Here is a 16,792-nt window from a genome sequence, read left to right as displayed (position 1 = left end):
AAAGGAGAAAAACCAGAGATTTAAAATTTTAGATTCTATCCCCTCTGATAAGAAAAAGGAAATTTTCATAGAGGTATATATCTTTGTTTTCTAAAATCCATTGAATTATCATTTCTAATGTTCATACCTTATTATGTCACAGTGAAAATAAAGGAAAACCATAATCACTTCAGTCCTAGGGACAGCACATAGTCACCAAATTAGACACAGATGTGTAGCTACCACAGTCTAAACCCTTTAACCAATAACAGCTGCGTCTGACCAAGGGTCCATTCCATGTGGGCACTGTGGCTGATGCCTGATAAGTGTCATCTCATATAATCCTCTGACAATCCTCTGACACAGGCCTTCTTACCCGTTTTATAGAAAACAAAGCAAAGAGTAGAAAAACGTAAGTACCTAACCCCAGGCCACACAGCTTCTAAGCAGAGAACCAGAATTCAAAACTAGGATTTCTCTCACTGCAAAATACATCTCTTTCCACTAAATTCTGACATAGGACATATCTGGTGATAATGATGACGGTGGCGATGATGATGAGGAGGAGGAGGATAACGATAATACCAAGATTTCTTGTGGAAGCAGAATGAATTTCATTCTGTGTGATCCTTAAGAACTAAATATGAGGGGGGACAGGTGACATCTGCTGCCACTGACACGCACTGCCTGTTCACAGTGCTAATGCTCAGAGCTGACTGAGGACAAGGGACCCTCAGAGAAGGGGACCCTGTCACTGGGAATGTAAGCAGAGGCTGTATCTGTGCTCAGCTGGAAGGTTGAAGGGAGAGAGAATAAAGAACCTTCAAGGCTCCCTTTAAGCCTGAACTTTTTTGACCCCTTGATTCTGAGGGTGATGACAGTGATGGTGATAAAAATGGCAAGGTTTTTTGGCAGCAAGTCCATTAACTTCTTGGTTTCCTTAGTTCTGCCACTACTACACGCAACCCAGCAGTCCCCTTCAAGGTGTGGGGGCAGGGGACCAGGCTGGATGGTGAGTGGAGGGGATTTAGAAACCTCTGTCTGCACCATAACCATGATAGCTTTTTTTCTGTCTTACATGCTGGACTTCTGTGTAAGAATATATTTGGAGAAAAGTTTCCACTGCTAAGAAAGAAAGAGAGAGAGAAGAAAGAGAAAGAAGAAAAAAAGAAAAAAAAAAGTAGATATAGTGCTTGAAAACTTCTAAAATAAATAAATAAATAAATAAATAAATAAATAAATAAATAAATAAATAAATAAGGGGGGGGGGCGCGGCACCTGAGTAGCTCAGTGGGTTAAGTGTCGGACTTCGGCTTGGGCCATGAACTCACAGCTCATGAATTCAAGCCCTGTGTTGGGCTCTGTGCTGATGGCTTGGAGCCTGGAGCCTGCTTCAGATTCTGTGTCTCCCTCTCTCTCTGCCCCTCCCCCGCTCATGATCTGTCTCTGTCTCAAGCATAAAATAAACATTAAAATTAAAAAATAATAAAAATTAAAAAAAAAGAAAACTTCTGAATTAGGAGATCTGTACACTTTGAAAGGAAAGAATCGCACTTATGACAGCAGTTATCTAGGCAGTAACAAAACAGAATGCTTTGTTTCACCACAACTGAAGCTGTTAAACACCATGAAATTTGAGCCAGCCACCAAAGTTGACAAGTGATTAAAGACTTTAAATAATACCCTGAATATGTCAGAATCCTCCTGGATCCAACTGAAGAGCCAGTGTACAATGGGACTTGATGAATCAGCCATGTACAGACTCTAGGACCCATCCTGCCCTCTCCAGAGTATAAACTTTTCGATCATTTTCCAACACATATGCCATCCTGACTTTTTCCCACTCAGTGAACAACTCAGAGAATTGTTTCAGTGGTCTGTTTCCTCACCTAGCAAGTAAATAAACTCAGCACATGCTTTGTTACCCCTGAAGTGGTCATCGCTTTCCTCTGTCATTTTCCTCCAAACTCTGGCACACTGGGACATTCTTGGGCATACTGTGGAAGGACCACCATTGGGTCCTGTGCTGATCTTTCCTAAGCCACGTGTGCAGGAGGTGGCTGACTCAACAGGCAGGCTTTCAGAGGGCAAAGAACATTCACACAGGTAGCAATGTTACACCTGATCATGCACACATGGCAAATATCACATCACTAACTCCTCCTGTAATTTATAGGCAAGATTACATTCCAGTGAGAATTTTTTACTTCTGAATTGTCTTACTAACTAAGAAATGGAAGCAGTGCTTTACAAACTAAGAAATGGAAGCAGTGCTTTACTTGAGATATCTAGCTAATTTGAATTAGATTTTTATTCCAATTTTAAAACTTTTTCCTCTGAGGGGTGCCTGGGTGGTTCAGTCGGTTAAGCCTCAGACTTCAGCTCAGGTCATGAACTCACAGCTCTGTGTTGATGGCTTGGAGCCTGGAGCCTGCTTTGGATTCTGTGTCTCCTTCTCTCTCTGCCTCTCCTCTGCTTGTGCTCTGTCTCTCTCTCTCAAAAATAAATAAACATTAAAAAAAAAACACTTTTTCCCCTGAAAACAAGTTCTTATTAAGGTTTTATCTTGAGGAGCTAAACAGGTTCAGTTAGAAAAACCAAAAGGTTCTGAAATATAGGAAGACCTTTTTTTTGCATCTCATCTTTTTCCTCCTGTTGAGGAACCGGACAGTGCTCTCGCCTTCATAAAAGTCAGACTGGCTCCTTTCTGTGCGTTCAAATATCTCTACATACTTTTTTAAGCTTGGGCTCCAGTAGCGTGAACTTGGTGAGCTGTCTGCCCTCTCACTCTGTGTTCTGATTTCCTGCATGTCCTATACACTTTCAGACACCTATGTGAGAAGAGAAACCTCTGCAGAAAGGAAAGGAGACAAGGTTGGTTGGCTAATAGGTCTCAGGTTCTAGCAACCAGGAATAACACTTATGGGTTAGAACGAGATGGTACAAAGTGTTCATGGTGAAATCCAGGAGATGGATGTAGTGATATTCACTCTAAAGTCCTTCCAAAGTTGATATATGTTTGAAAGTTTGTATAATAATATTTTAGAAAAGGAGTAAGTGCTTGATGTATTGCTTAACTGATAGAAACTTTAAGCTCCAAATCTACCTCAGAAATAACTTAGTAAAGGACAGGGCTACAAAACTGGACTTTAGGGGCTCTCATTTAGAGCCAATTGTAGCCAGGCCCAGTCTCATTTAGATTCCCTAAATGATGGAATCAATCTATCCCCTCTCCAGCTATGCAGCTCATTTGGCACAGAGGATAAGCCAGCAGGTAGAGTCAGAACTGTGAGGTCTCCACTTTTCTCTTTTCTCTTACAGGGGCATCCCTTTGCTCTCCCTGCACCATTCCCCATCAGAGACTCCATGCCCTCCAGCTTCTAAAACTTTCCTCACCAAGAAAAAGGAAAAACAAATCAAATCTGGTGTTCTGACAGTCTCAGGTTTCTGCATCTTATGTTCTACATTTTTTGCCTACATAACCAAAAGTGTTTTAGCAACCAAACAAACTGGTGCTGTGGATTTGTGCCTGAGTGTGTCTGAGCATGGGAAGGTTTCTCCTACACCTAACACCCAAAAAAGCTTAAGGTGTCATAGAGCATAGATGCTTTCAAGGTCAGAGCTCAAAAACTCTTGGAGATTATCTGTCTCAAAAATAAATAAACATTAAAAAAAATTAAAAAAAAAACTCTTGGAGATTATACTCTAACTGCCTACTGTTTAGCCTGTACATCCCTCCAGAACAGACCTGAGCTATGAAAACTGTAATAATTTTCAAGCTCTTTTATGAATCATACATTGAAGCCATAGAGTAAGAATCTAATGAATTATCTTTTTCCTCCATTTATACTAAGTGGATGCAAGATGTTGATGAGAACAAACTGTTCTATTGAACCACTGAAGTCTTTTTGGTCCTGACGGCTCTATCTAGAATATAGTGTAAGAAAACAAAATGATACTTACAAAAGACATTGCTCCTATAAAACATAAGGCACCTAAGAAACAGGAACTATATTCAGTCACTCTAATTGATTTTTTTAAGTGTTTACTTTAGAGAAGGGGTTACTTTCCTGGAGAATAACTAGCTTCTCAGAAGTCTTTTCTGTAATTTGTTTACCAACCTGGTTTAAACCCAGCTCAGAAAATGTTACATCCTAGGCTTGAGTCTTCCTTCCTGAAAAGAAAGTCTTAGTTAGGTTTTTTGAGTTATGGAGGATCTAATGAAAGACCTGCTAGAGATTTACTGGAGTAAAGTAAGAAGTGGTTAATAGAAGGAGACATATGGAGACCATTAAGCAGCTCCAAAGGACACTGAAACTTGCTCTACTGGTAGTTGGCATTCAGAAGCCACAGCAGCAGGGGCTGTACCAGCTTCACTCTGGCAGAGATGGAAGGTTTTGAAATCAGAGGCAGCAGTGACTACTGTTTGGTGGTTTTTGCTTCTCAACAGAAACCATATATTCCTGGCTGCAACCCAGATCTTAAAATAGCTTATTCACTCATTCATTTCTTCATTTTTTTAGACAAGAGACCAGAGGTCAAGAAAGACTGAGGAAATTCATCACCTCTAGACCTACCTTATAAGAAATACTAATTATACTAGTATTTATGTAGAATTTATACTTCTACATATGAACTAAAGAGAAAATTTTAAAATAGAATTATAATAAAGCCAACAGCACTTCATTTTCAGTCATAGCAATTCCATCCTTCCTGTTAGGGAGGAAACCATGAGGGTTATCATAGATCTGAGGACACTATCTTAATTATACAATGACTATATCGCACCCTTCAGATACCTGTTTGCCCATAATTAAATTATGTACCCAAAGGAAAAATGCCTTCTATGTCATTGATAGCATTCATTCATTCATTCATTCATGTGTTTGACATATATCTAAGTGCCTACCATATGCTGGGTGGATTGAGTAGCAAATATAATGACTATCTTTGTACAATGAAATACTGGAAACAATAGATAACTTAAAATTAAATAAAAGAATCTTACAGGTAAGAAATACTGAGGAAAATAAAGGTTAAGTTCACACAGCTAGTTAAAAAGGGTCATAACTAGCACTCAGGTTTCCTTCTTTTCTCTTGTACAAAGGTGTCCAGTTAAACAAACATAAACTATTGGAACTTCATCAAGATAAAAAGCTCCTGCATAGCAAAGTAAATAATCAACAAAACTAAAAGGCATCCAATGGAATGGGAGAAGAGATTCAGAAACCACATATCTGATAAAGGGTTAGTATCCAAAATCTATAAAGAATTTATCAAACTAAACACCCAAAAAACAAACAACCCAGTTAAGAAATGGGAAGAAGACATGAATAGGCACTTTTACAAAGAAGACATCCAGATGGTTAACACATGAAAAGATGCTCAACATCACTCCTCATCAGGGAAATACAAATCAAACCACAATTAGATACCACCTCACACTTGGCAGAATGGCTAACATTAACAATGCAAGAAACAACAGATGTTGGCGAGGATGCAGAGAAGGGGGAACCATCTTGCACTGTTGATTGAAATGCAAACTGGTGCAGCCACTCTGAAGAACAGTATGGCAATTCCTCAAGAAACTAAAAATAGAATTACTCTACAATCCAGCAATTGTACTGTTAGGTATTTACCCAAAGGATACAAAAATACAGGTTCAAAGGGGTACATGCACCCCAATGTTTATAGCAGCATTATCAGCAATAGCCAAACTATGGAGAGAGCACAAATGTCTATCAACTGATGAATGGATAAAGAAGACATTCAGATGACTAATAGACACATGAAAAGATGCTCAACATCACTCATCAGCAAGGAAGTAAAAATCAAAACCACAATGAGATACCGTCTCATACCAGTCAGAATGGCTAAAATGAACAACTCAAGCAACCACAGATGTTGGCAAGGATGTGGGAAAAGAGGATCTCTTTTGCACTGCTGGTGTGAATGCAAACTGGTGCAGCCACTCTGGAAAATAGTATGAATGTTCCTCAAAAAATTAAAAATAGAACTACCCTACAACCCAGCAAGTGTTCTACTAGGTATTTATCCAAAGGATACAAAAAAAACTGATTCAAAGGGGCACATGTACTGCAATGTTTATAACAATGATCGACAATTGCCAAAGTACAGAAAGAGCCCAAATGTCATTGACTGATGGATGGATGAAAAAGACATGGTATATATATATATATATATACAATGGAATATTACTTGGCAATCAAAAAGGATGAAATCTTGCCATTTGCAACAAAGTGGATGGAACTGGAGTATATTATGCTAAACGAAATTAGTCAGAAAAACACAAATATAATATGTCACTCATACATGGAATTTAAGAAACAAAACAGATGAACATATGGGAAGGGAAGTAAAAATCATATAAAAACAGAGAGGGAGACAAACCATAAGAGACTCTTAAATAAAACAAACTGAGGGTTGATGGAGGGATTTTGGGTGGGAGGATGAGCTAAATGAATGATGGGAATTAAGGAGGCCATTTGTTGGGATGAGCACTGGGTGTTATATGTAAATGATGAATCACTACACTAAAATCATTATTACACTGTATGGTTTAAATTTTTTTTAACATTTATTTATTATTGAGAGACAGAGAGAGACAGAGCATGAGCATGGGAGGGGCAGAGAAAGGGGGAGACACAGAATCCGAAGCAAGCTCCAGGCTCTAAGCTGTCAGCATAGAGCCCGACATGGGGCTTGAACTCACGGAGTGTGAGATCATGACCTGAGCCCAAGTGGGACACTTAACCGACTGAGCCACCCAGGCGCTCCATCATTACACTGTATGTTAACTAACTTGGATTTAAATAATAAAAAAAAAACTCCTTTAAAGATTTTTGTGAGATTTTCTTAAAATGAAAATATGCTTATTACAGACCTTGCTCATAGTCATATGTAGGAACTCAGTCAGGTAAGAAATATATACACACACACACACACACACACACACATATACATATGTATATGTATATATGTATATGTATATATATGTATATGTATATATATACACACACACACACGTATATATGTATACATATATATATGTGTACACATATATGTGTGTGTGTGTATATACATACACATATATATATGTGTGTATATATATATATATATATATACATATGTATATGCATATATATATAGTGGTCTCATTCCCAAAGTCAGACACCTTTAAAGAAGTGGTTTTCTAGTTTTAGTGTGCAAAAACCACTAGGGATATTCTGCAAATAAAGATTCCCTGGCTTCTACCATCAAAGATTTTGATTTTGTAGTCATGTCAGTAGAGGCTGAGAATCTGAATTTTTTGTGAGTATTCCTACAAAAAAAAATTATTCTGGTGCACACTACACTTTCAGAAATTCCCAAGCAAGGGATGTTAGACAGAAGGTACCTCGTTTTTCCTAAATGGCAACAACACATCTTCTTGATTTAACATTCCTATAGAGGTAGGGTGGCTTGCGGGTGATGAGTACCTGGGTGGTTAAACTGTTGGGGGGATACAGAGCACCAATCAATGGGACACCAGAAACCAGGCATGGAGGCAGAGGGTGACTCCAAAATAAGATAATGAAAGAGTATTCTTAGGTGCCCAAGACAGGCCCTACTCATATCCAGAGTTGTCCCTGGCTAGGCCTTCGAGGCAGAGATTGCTCTTTCTTGATATGATTACAGTTGGCAGCTAAAGGTTGTGGTCACTCTGAGTAGGGGAGAAGGGTTTGTATGTAGCTGATGTTCTGTATTTTAATTCCTGTGATTAAATTCAGAAGAAGTAAATTAGCCTTTACCTATCCATGAGCTAATCATTTCTATGACACATTTGAAATAGCATCTGGAATCTGTAGCATATTTAATGATGTTATGACTTCTGCTTAGTGCTTTACAATAACACCATTGTGTAAATGTCTATCACCTAAGTGAGACAAGTCAGATCATCTCATTTACATCTGAGTACACAGTTTGTGAGTTTGAGCCTCACATGAGGCCTGCTGCTGTCAGTGCAGAGTCCACATCAGATCCTCTGTCCCTCTCTCTCTGCCCCTCCCCACTTACTTGCTCACTCTCTCTCTCTCTCTCAAAAATAAATAAATATTTTTAAAAATTTACTGATAAGCCGAATATATACTTGAAAATACACCTCTGGCAAAAATTGTTATTATGTATATAATTCAATTCAACAAATATGTTCTATGTGCAAAGTGCTGTGTGCTAGTTTCTTTCTTCCACTACGGCCTTATCACATAGCAGGGGAATGACAATAATACATGGTAAAATTTGACAAGGGCCATGGGGGGGAAGACAAAATACCATCTGAGGCAAAGAAGAGAGAGCTTCATAGAAGAATTGCTGTTTGAGGGAAATTGTGAAAATTTCAACAAACAGATGGTGGGAGGGGTAAGGTGAGGCTGGCAATTCAGATGGGACAAAGACAAGCAGATAAGGAAATACAGGGCAAGTTTAGGGACTAGGACTAGTAGGGAATGTGTATAGCCTTTAGGGAAACAGTGGAAAAACAAAGCTATAAATATAGATATGGTCTGTATTTTAAAGAATTTGAAATGCTAAACTGAGTAGCAATTCCATACTTTCAAAAGGTTTTGTGAATGAGTGCAAGGTGAACACAAGTGTGAGCTCTGTGTTAGGAACATTACTCTGGCAACAGTAAGTAAGGGAAGTGGAGCACTGGGAGTAGAGAAACTGGGAGCAGGGAAAATAATTAGGAGGCTGCTACTATAGTCCAGTGAGAGGCCATGAGGTTTGAATTGAGAAGGGAAGGTACAAGGGTGTGGATGCATGAGACATTGCATAGGTAGCATCTGGGTATTAAGCCTTCAGCTCTTAAGTTGCACTGACATTTGTGGTTAAATGGATTCCTGTGTTGGTTGCAACAGACATATTTTCAATATAAGGGAGGGAGAAAAATGGAAACAAGAAGAAAAGCCAGGCAACAGAAGTTTGGTGCCTCAGATCCTGTCAATGATGCCCTTAGGGTTCATCTCTCTACTCACCTGGCATGAGAGCTTCTTTCTGCTAGCATCTGCCCCCTGCTGCCTGAGGGCTCCTGGTAGCCACAGGTACCAGGCAGTTAAACCCTGCGCATAGCCCTCAAGCAATGACAACTGAGAGTTGGTGTAAAAATACCTATTTCCTCACCCCTCAGGAGACAACTCTGAGACCTGTTTTACACTGTCCTCCAGAATCCCAGTGGGCTTAAGTCCCAGTTGCCCACAGTAATAGCCTACTTAGGACAGCTTTCTTTACTGGCTTCCTTTCATTCCCTGGGTCATTTGCTCACTCCACTCAGGAGTGATTATGAGACTCAGGAGTGATTATAATTGCCTCTACCTGAACCTTCTATTCATTTGTCCACATTTTCCTCTAGTTCATTGAGGGCAGGAATCATTCATTAGTGTGACAGAGGACAGACAGGTGGGCTTGGTCTAGTAGCTTTAAGTCACCAAAAGCATTGAGTCAGCCTCATCGGATCAAAGGAAGAGCAGGATTTCCATTCACAGAGTGTAGGTGGTGTGATAACCATAGTTTAGACAAGAAAGAGAGAGTTAGAAACAGACTGATACAGAAACAGAGTCAGACAGTGATGTTAAGTACTTTTTTTGTTTGTTTGTTGATTGTTTTCCAGGAGTTTTTTTCTGTTAAGTATTTTGGGAATGGATAAGCCTCCACAGGATACATATATTATCCTATGAAACTGTCCCATACAATCAAGTTAATGATTTTTATTGAGTGCCACTATGAAGTTGGCAGTGTTTGGGAGCTAAGGACAGTGACAGACAAGTCCACCAAATCAATAAAATTTACATTCTAGTAGACTGCAGATGGAGACAGATGCTAGAATGATAGATAGATCATACATAGATGACTGATAGATACATAGATAACTATAACAGCAAATATTACATACACTATGAAAAAGAATTAAGAGGATAATGTGATTGAGGAGATGGGGATGTGTAATTTAGATTTGTTTAAGATATTTGAGTTAAGACCTAAATGACAAGAAGAAGGAGGGACTCAGATACAGGAAAGATTGCAAGAAGCATGTTTCAGACAGAGGTAACAGAATATTCTAAAGCCCTAGGCAGGAACCACAAGAAAGTCATTGTGGCCAGTGAAGACTGTAGCAGATGATGTTGGAGAGGTATGGGTAAGGACACATGAGGCCTTAATGGCTATCACAAGAAATTTGGGTTTTATTCTAAGTAAAATGAGAAGGCAATGAAGGATTTTAAGCAGGAAGGTAATGTAATTTTGTTTTTAATAATATCCCTCTGATTGCTATGGGGAGAGTAGATTGTAAGGAAGCAAGAAAAAAAATATTGAAATGTTGAGAGATTGTTTGCCTCTATTCAGGTACAATAGAAGCACTAAAGATTGACAGGACAGGACAATGATTTGGATATATTTTGGAGGACCTGATGTTGCTTTTGGTACTCCTACTGCCTTTAAAAATCACTCATGTATAGGGGCGCCTGGGTGGCTCAGTCGGTTGAGTGTCCAACTTCAGCTCAGGTCATGATCTCACACTCCGTGAGTTCAAGCCCCATGTTGGGCTCTGTGCTGACAGCTCGGAGCCTGGCGCCTGCTTCAGATTCTGTGTCTCCCCCTCTCTCTGCCCCTCCCCTGCTCATGCTCTCTCTCTGTCTAAAAAATAAATGAAAACATTAAAAAAAAATAAAAATAAAGATTAAAAAACATTTAAAAACAATCACTCATGTATATATTTCTTCTTCAAAGGTAATCCAACTTTTGTCCAAAACTTCAGGTCAGATTGTGCAGGAATACAATCACTTTCTGGAAGCCACCTGATATTTCCTTCAGGAAGGGTCCCATAAGGACAATAGTGATAAACACCCAGTAAAAGTTAGTCCTAGAGCTCCCACATTACAACACTTGGACACTTGAGAGTGAGATTCTCACTGCCTCCAGCATGTTTTGTGCCAGCTGAGGAGGCATTGCTGCCACCATCACTCCTTGGGTGGGTCTACTCCAGCTTCTTGGCACCGTTCTTCCATTGTTTGGGGTGACATGTATAAACCAGGATATGGTACATATATTCCTTGCTTTCACACACACACACACACACACACACACACACACACACACACACACTTAGTCATTTGAAAATCTCATCCCTGTTGTCCTCATTACTTGGTCAGACTCATCATCTGAAATGTAGCTTAGATTAATAAAATGGGGTAGACATCATCATAAGGACTCTTTATGGGTGATACTGAGAGCTGTTTTTCATGTGCATTAGAAAAGATATATTTCACTCATCGCAATAAAACTACATTGCTTCAAAAAGATGAACTAATCAGAAGCAGCTGGATAGAATTAAAGACACTGACAACTCAGAAACAAGCCATAAACGATCTTGCAGGGGGAAAGTACTTTTAAATTGTTTAAATGTGCTTGTCTAACATGTCACTAAAAGCTGTAATCTTCCATTCTCCATTAACAACTCCATCAATTTTTCCTTAATGTTTTAAATTAACTGTCTTCTCTCAAACATGATGCTGTTCAACATTTGAAGAAAATAGCCCTTATTTTTTTTTTATTCTGGATTTAGGAAGCTGAAATCATTTTTCATTTGCATTTTTATAAAAGTTATTCATTTTAGAAATTGGCATGTTTCCTATCATTTGAAATTTCAGAGCACTGCCCCAAAATAAATGTACCTGTCCTTTTATAAATTCTATAATGCCTGTGATGTTAGAATTATAACTATACCAAGCAGAAGAAAATTACATTGTTTTTATAAAGATACATCATTCTGGAACTGGGAAGATGGCAGCTTAGGAGGACGCTGGGCTAACCGCACATCCTGCTGATCACTTAGATTCCACCTACACCTGCCTAACTAACCCAGAAAACCACCAGAAACTAGCAGAACGGAGTCTCCGGAGCCAAGCGCAGATGAGAGGACCACGGAAGGGGGTAGGAAGGGCGGAGATGCGGTGCGTGCTCCACAGACTGGCTGGAAGGAGCCGGGGCAGAGGGGCGGCCCACTGGCCAAGCAGAGACCCTGAGTCTGGCTCGCAAAAGCGGAGGGGCCAGACGGAGTGTGTTCCCACAGCAAGCGGGACTTAGCATCTGGGAGGTCATAAGTTAACAGCTCTGCTCAGAAAGAGGGAAGGCTTGAGGACAAAGGGAGGGAGAGTTGCTGAGCCCCGGGAGGACAGAGCTCAGTTTGGCGGGGAACAAAGGCGCTCGCCAGCACCATCTCCCTCGCCCATCCCCCAACCAAAATCCCAAAGGGAACCAGTTCCTGCCAGGGAACTTGCTTGGTCCGTGCAAACACCCAACGCTATGCTTCTGCGGAGCCACCCCTCCAGCAGCAGGTCTGACTCCCTCCCACTGCCACAGGGCCCCTCCTGAAGTGGATCACCTCAGAAGAAGCGAGCTAAGCCTGCCCCTCCTGCCCCTCCTGCCCCCGGATACCTTGCCTACCCACCCCAGCTAATATGCCAGATCCCCAGCTCCACAAGCCTGGCAGTGTGCAAGTAGCCCAGATGGGCCACACCACCCCACAGTGAATCCCGCCCCTAGGAGAGGGGAAGAGAAGGCACACACCAGTCTGACTGTGGCCCCAGCGGTGGGCTGGGGGCAGACATCAGGTCTGACTGCGACTCTGCCCACCAACTCCAGTTATACACCACAGCAGAGGGGAAGTGCTCTGCAGGTCCGCACCACTCCAGGGACTATCCAAAATGACCAAATGGAAGAATTCCCCTCAAAATAATCTCCAGGAAATAACAACAGCTAATGAACTGACCAAAAAGGATTTAAACAATATAACAGAAAGTGAATTTAGAATAATAGTCATAAAATTAATCGCTGGCCTTGAAAACAGTATAGAGGACAGCAGAGAATCTCTTGCTACAGAGATCAAGGGACAAAGGAACAGCCAGGAGGAGCTGAAAAACGCTTTAAATGAAATGCAAAACAAAATGGAAACAACGATGGCTCGGATTGAAGAGGCAGAGGAGAGAATAGGTGAACTAGAAGATAAAGTTATGAAAAAAGAGGAAGCTGAGAAAAAGATAAAAAATCCAGGACCATGAGGGGAAAATTAGAGAACTAAGTGACACACTAAAAAGAAATAATATACGCATAATTGGTATTCCAGAGGAGGAAGAGAGAGGGAAAGGTGCTGAAGGTGTACTTGAAGAAATAATAGTAGAGAACTTCCCTGAACTGGGGAAGGAAAAAGGCATGGAAATCCAAGAGGCACAAGAACTCCCTTCAGACGTAACTTGAATCGATCTTCTGCACGACATATCATAGTCAAACTGGCAAAATACAAGGATAAAGAGAAAATTCTGAAAGCAGCTAGAGATAAACGTGCTGTAACATATAAAGGGAGACCGATAAGAATCGTGACTGATCTCTCTTTTGAAACTTGGAGGGCCGGAAAGGATTGACACGAGATCTTCAATGTATTAAACAGAAAAATATGCAGCCAAGAATCCTTTATCCAGCAAGTCTGTCATTTAGAATAGAAGGAGAGATAAAGGTCTTCCCAAACAAACAAAAACTGAAGAAATTTGTCACCACTAAACCAGCCCTACAAGAGATCCTAAGGGGGATCCTGTGAGACAAAGTACCAGAGACATCACTACAAGCATGAAACCTACGGACATCACAATGACTCTAAACCCATATCTTTCTAGAATAACACTGAATGTAAATGGACTAAATGCACCAACCAAAAGACATAGGGTATCAGAATGGATAAAAAAACAAGACCCATCTATTTGCTGTCTACAAGAGACTCATTTTAGACCTGAGGACACCTTCAGATTGAGAGTGAGGGGATGGAGAACTATTTATCATGCCACTGGAAGTCAAAAGAAAGCTGGAGTAGCCATACTTATATCAGACAAACTAGACTTTAAGTTAAAGGCTGTAACAAGAGATGAAGAAGGGCATTATATAATAATCACAGGGTCTCTCCATCAGGAAGAGCTAACAATTATAAATGTCTATGCGCCGAATACCGGAGCCCCCAAATATGTAAAACAATTACTCACAAACCTAAGCAACCTTACTGATAAGAATGTGGTAATTGCAGGGGACTTTAACACTCCACTTACAGAAATCGATAGGTCATCTAGACACACGATCAATAAAGAAACAAGGGCCCTGAATGACACATTGGATCAGATGGACTTGACAGATATATTTCGAACTCTGCATCCCAAAGCAACAGAATATACTTTCTTCTCAAGTGCACACGGAACATTCTCCAAGATAGATCATATACTGGGTCACAAAACAGCCCTTCATAAGTATACAAGAATTGAAATTATACCATGCATACTTTCAGACCACAATGCCATGAAGCTTGAAATCAGCCACAGGAAAAGTTTGGAAAACCTCCAAAAGCATGGAGGTTAAAGAACACCCTACTAAAGAATGAGTGGGTCAACCAGGCAACTAGAGAAGAAATTAAAAAATATATGGAAACAAACGAAAATGAAAATACAACAATCCAAATGCTTTGGGATTCAGTGAAGGCAGTCCTGAGAGGAAAATACATTGCAAGCCAGGCCTATCTCAAGAAACAAGAAAAATCCCAAATACAAAATCTAACAGCACACCTAAAGGAAATAGAAGCAGAACAGCAAAGGCAGCCTAAATCCAGCAGAAGAAGAAAAATAATAAAGATCAGAGCAGAAATAAACAATATAGAATCTAAAAAAACTGTAGAGCAGATCAACAAAACCAAGAGTTGGTTTTTTGAAAAAATAAACAAAACTGATAAACCTCTAGCCAGGTTGCTCAAAAAGAAAAGGGTGATGACCCAAATAGATAAAATCATGAATGAAAATGGAATTATTACAAACAATCCCTCAGAGATACAAACAATTATCAGGGAATACTATGAAAGATTATATGCCAACAAATTGGACAACCTGGAAGAAATGGACAAATTCCTAAACACCCACACTCTTCCAAAACCCAACCAGGAAGAAATAGAAAGCTTGAACAGACCCATAACCAGTGAAGAAATTGAATCGGTTATCAAAAATCTCCCAACAAATAAGAGTCCAGGACCAGATGTCTTCCCAGGGGAGTTCTACCAGACGTTTAAAGCAGAGATAATACCTATCCTTCTCAAGCTATTCCAAAAAATAGAAAGGGAAGGAAAACTTCCAGGCTCATTCTATGAAGCCAGCATTACTTTGATTCCTAAACCAGACAGAGACCCAGTAAAAAAAGAGAACTACAGGCCAATATCCCTGATGAATATGAATGCAAAAATTCTCAATAAGATACTAGCAAATCGAATTCAACAGCATATAAAAAGAATTATTCACCATGATCAAATGGGATTCATTCCTGGGATGCAGGGCTGGTTCAACATTCGCAAATCAATCAACGTGATTCATCACATTACTAAAAGAAAAGATAAGAGCCATATGATCCTGTCAATCGATGCAGAAAAGGCCTTTGACAAAATCCAGCACCTTTTATTAATAAAAACTCTTGAGAAAGTCGGGATAGAAGGAACATACTTAAACATCATAAAAGCCATTTATGAAAAGCCCACAGCTAACATCCTCCTCAATGGGGAAAAACTGAGAGCTTTTTCCCTGAGATCAGGAACACGACAGGGATGCCCACTCTCACCACTGTTGTTTAACATAGTGTTGGAAGTTCTAGCATCAGCAATCAGACAACAAAAGGAAATCAAAGGCATCAAAAGTGGCAAAGATGAAGTTAAGCTTTCACTTTTTGCAGATGACAGGATATTATACATGGAAAATCCGATAGACTCCATCAAAAGTCTGCTAGAACTGATACATGAGTTCAGCAAAGTTGCAGGATACAAAATCAATGTACAGAAATCAGTTGCATTCTTATACACTAACAATGAAGCAACAGAAAGACAAATAAAGAAACTGATCCCATTCACAATTGCACCAAGAAGCATAAAATACCTAGGAATAAATCTAATCAAAGATGTAAAAGATCTGTATGCTGAAAACTATAGAAAGCTTATGAAGCTAACTGAAGAAGATATAAAGAAATGGAAAGACATTCCGTGCTCATGGATTGGAAGACTAAATATTGTCAAAATGTCAATACTACCCAAAGCTACCTACACATTTAATGCAATCCCAATCAAAATTGCACCAGCATGCTTCTCGAAGCTAGAACAAGCAATTCTAAATTTCATATGGAAACACAAAAGGCCCCGAATAGCCAAAGGAATTTTGAAGAAGAAGACCAAAGCAGGAGGCATTGCAATCCCAGACTTTAGCCTCTACTACAAAGCTGTCATCATCAAGACAGCATGGTATTGGCACAAAAACAGGCACATCAACCAATGGAATAGAATAGAAACCCCAGAACTAGACCCACAAACGTATGGCCAACTCATCTTTGACAAAGCAGGAAAGAACATCCAATGGAAAAAAAGACAGTCTCTTTAACAAATGGTGCTGGGAGCACTGGACAGCAACATGCAGAAGGTTGAAACTAGACCACTTTCTCACACCATTCACAAAAACAAACTCAAAATGGATAAAGGACCTGAATGTGAGACAGGAAACCATCAAAACCCTAGAGGAGAAAGCAGGAAAAGACCTCTCTGACCTCAGCCGTAGCAATCTCTTACTCGATACATCCCCAAAGGCAAGGGAATTAAAAGCAAAAGTGAATTACTGGGACCTTATGAAGATAAAAAGCTTCTGCACAGCAAAGGAAACAACCAACAAAACTAAAAGGCAACCAACAGAATGGGAAAAGATATTTGCAA

The 16,792-nt window shown here is 39.9% G+C and overlaps 1 long non-coding RNA gene across 2 annotated transcripts in view; it reads right to left on the bottom strand.

The window, feature by feature from the left end:
• LOC123385457 overlaps positions 1-16,792 on the bottom strand; it is a 354,122-nt gene that overhangs the window by 276,652 nt on the left and 60,678 nt on the right. The window contains exon 1 of one of the 2 annotated variants that reach the window (XR_006597983.1): positions 4,101-5,199. The exons of the other annotated variant lie outside the window; for it this stretch is intronic. This is a non-coding gene — a long non-coding RNA (uncharacterized LOC123385457). Of the gene's footprint in view, positions 1-4,100; positions 5,200-16,792 lie in introns of those variants that run through there. 2 annotated transcript variants of the gene reach the window in all.

The sequence above is a fragment of the Felis catus genome, chromosome B2 (genome assembly GCF_018350175.1).
Source record: "Felis catus isolate Fca126 chromosome B2, F.catus_Fca126_mat1.0, whole genome shotgun sequence".
Classification (NCBI taxonomy): Eukaryota; Metazoa; Chordata; class Mammalia; order Carnivora; family Felidae; genus Felis; species Felis catus.
Note: the sequence above shows the minus strand (reverse complement) of the source record. Positions and strands in the feature narration are given on the sequence as shown.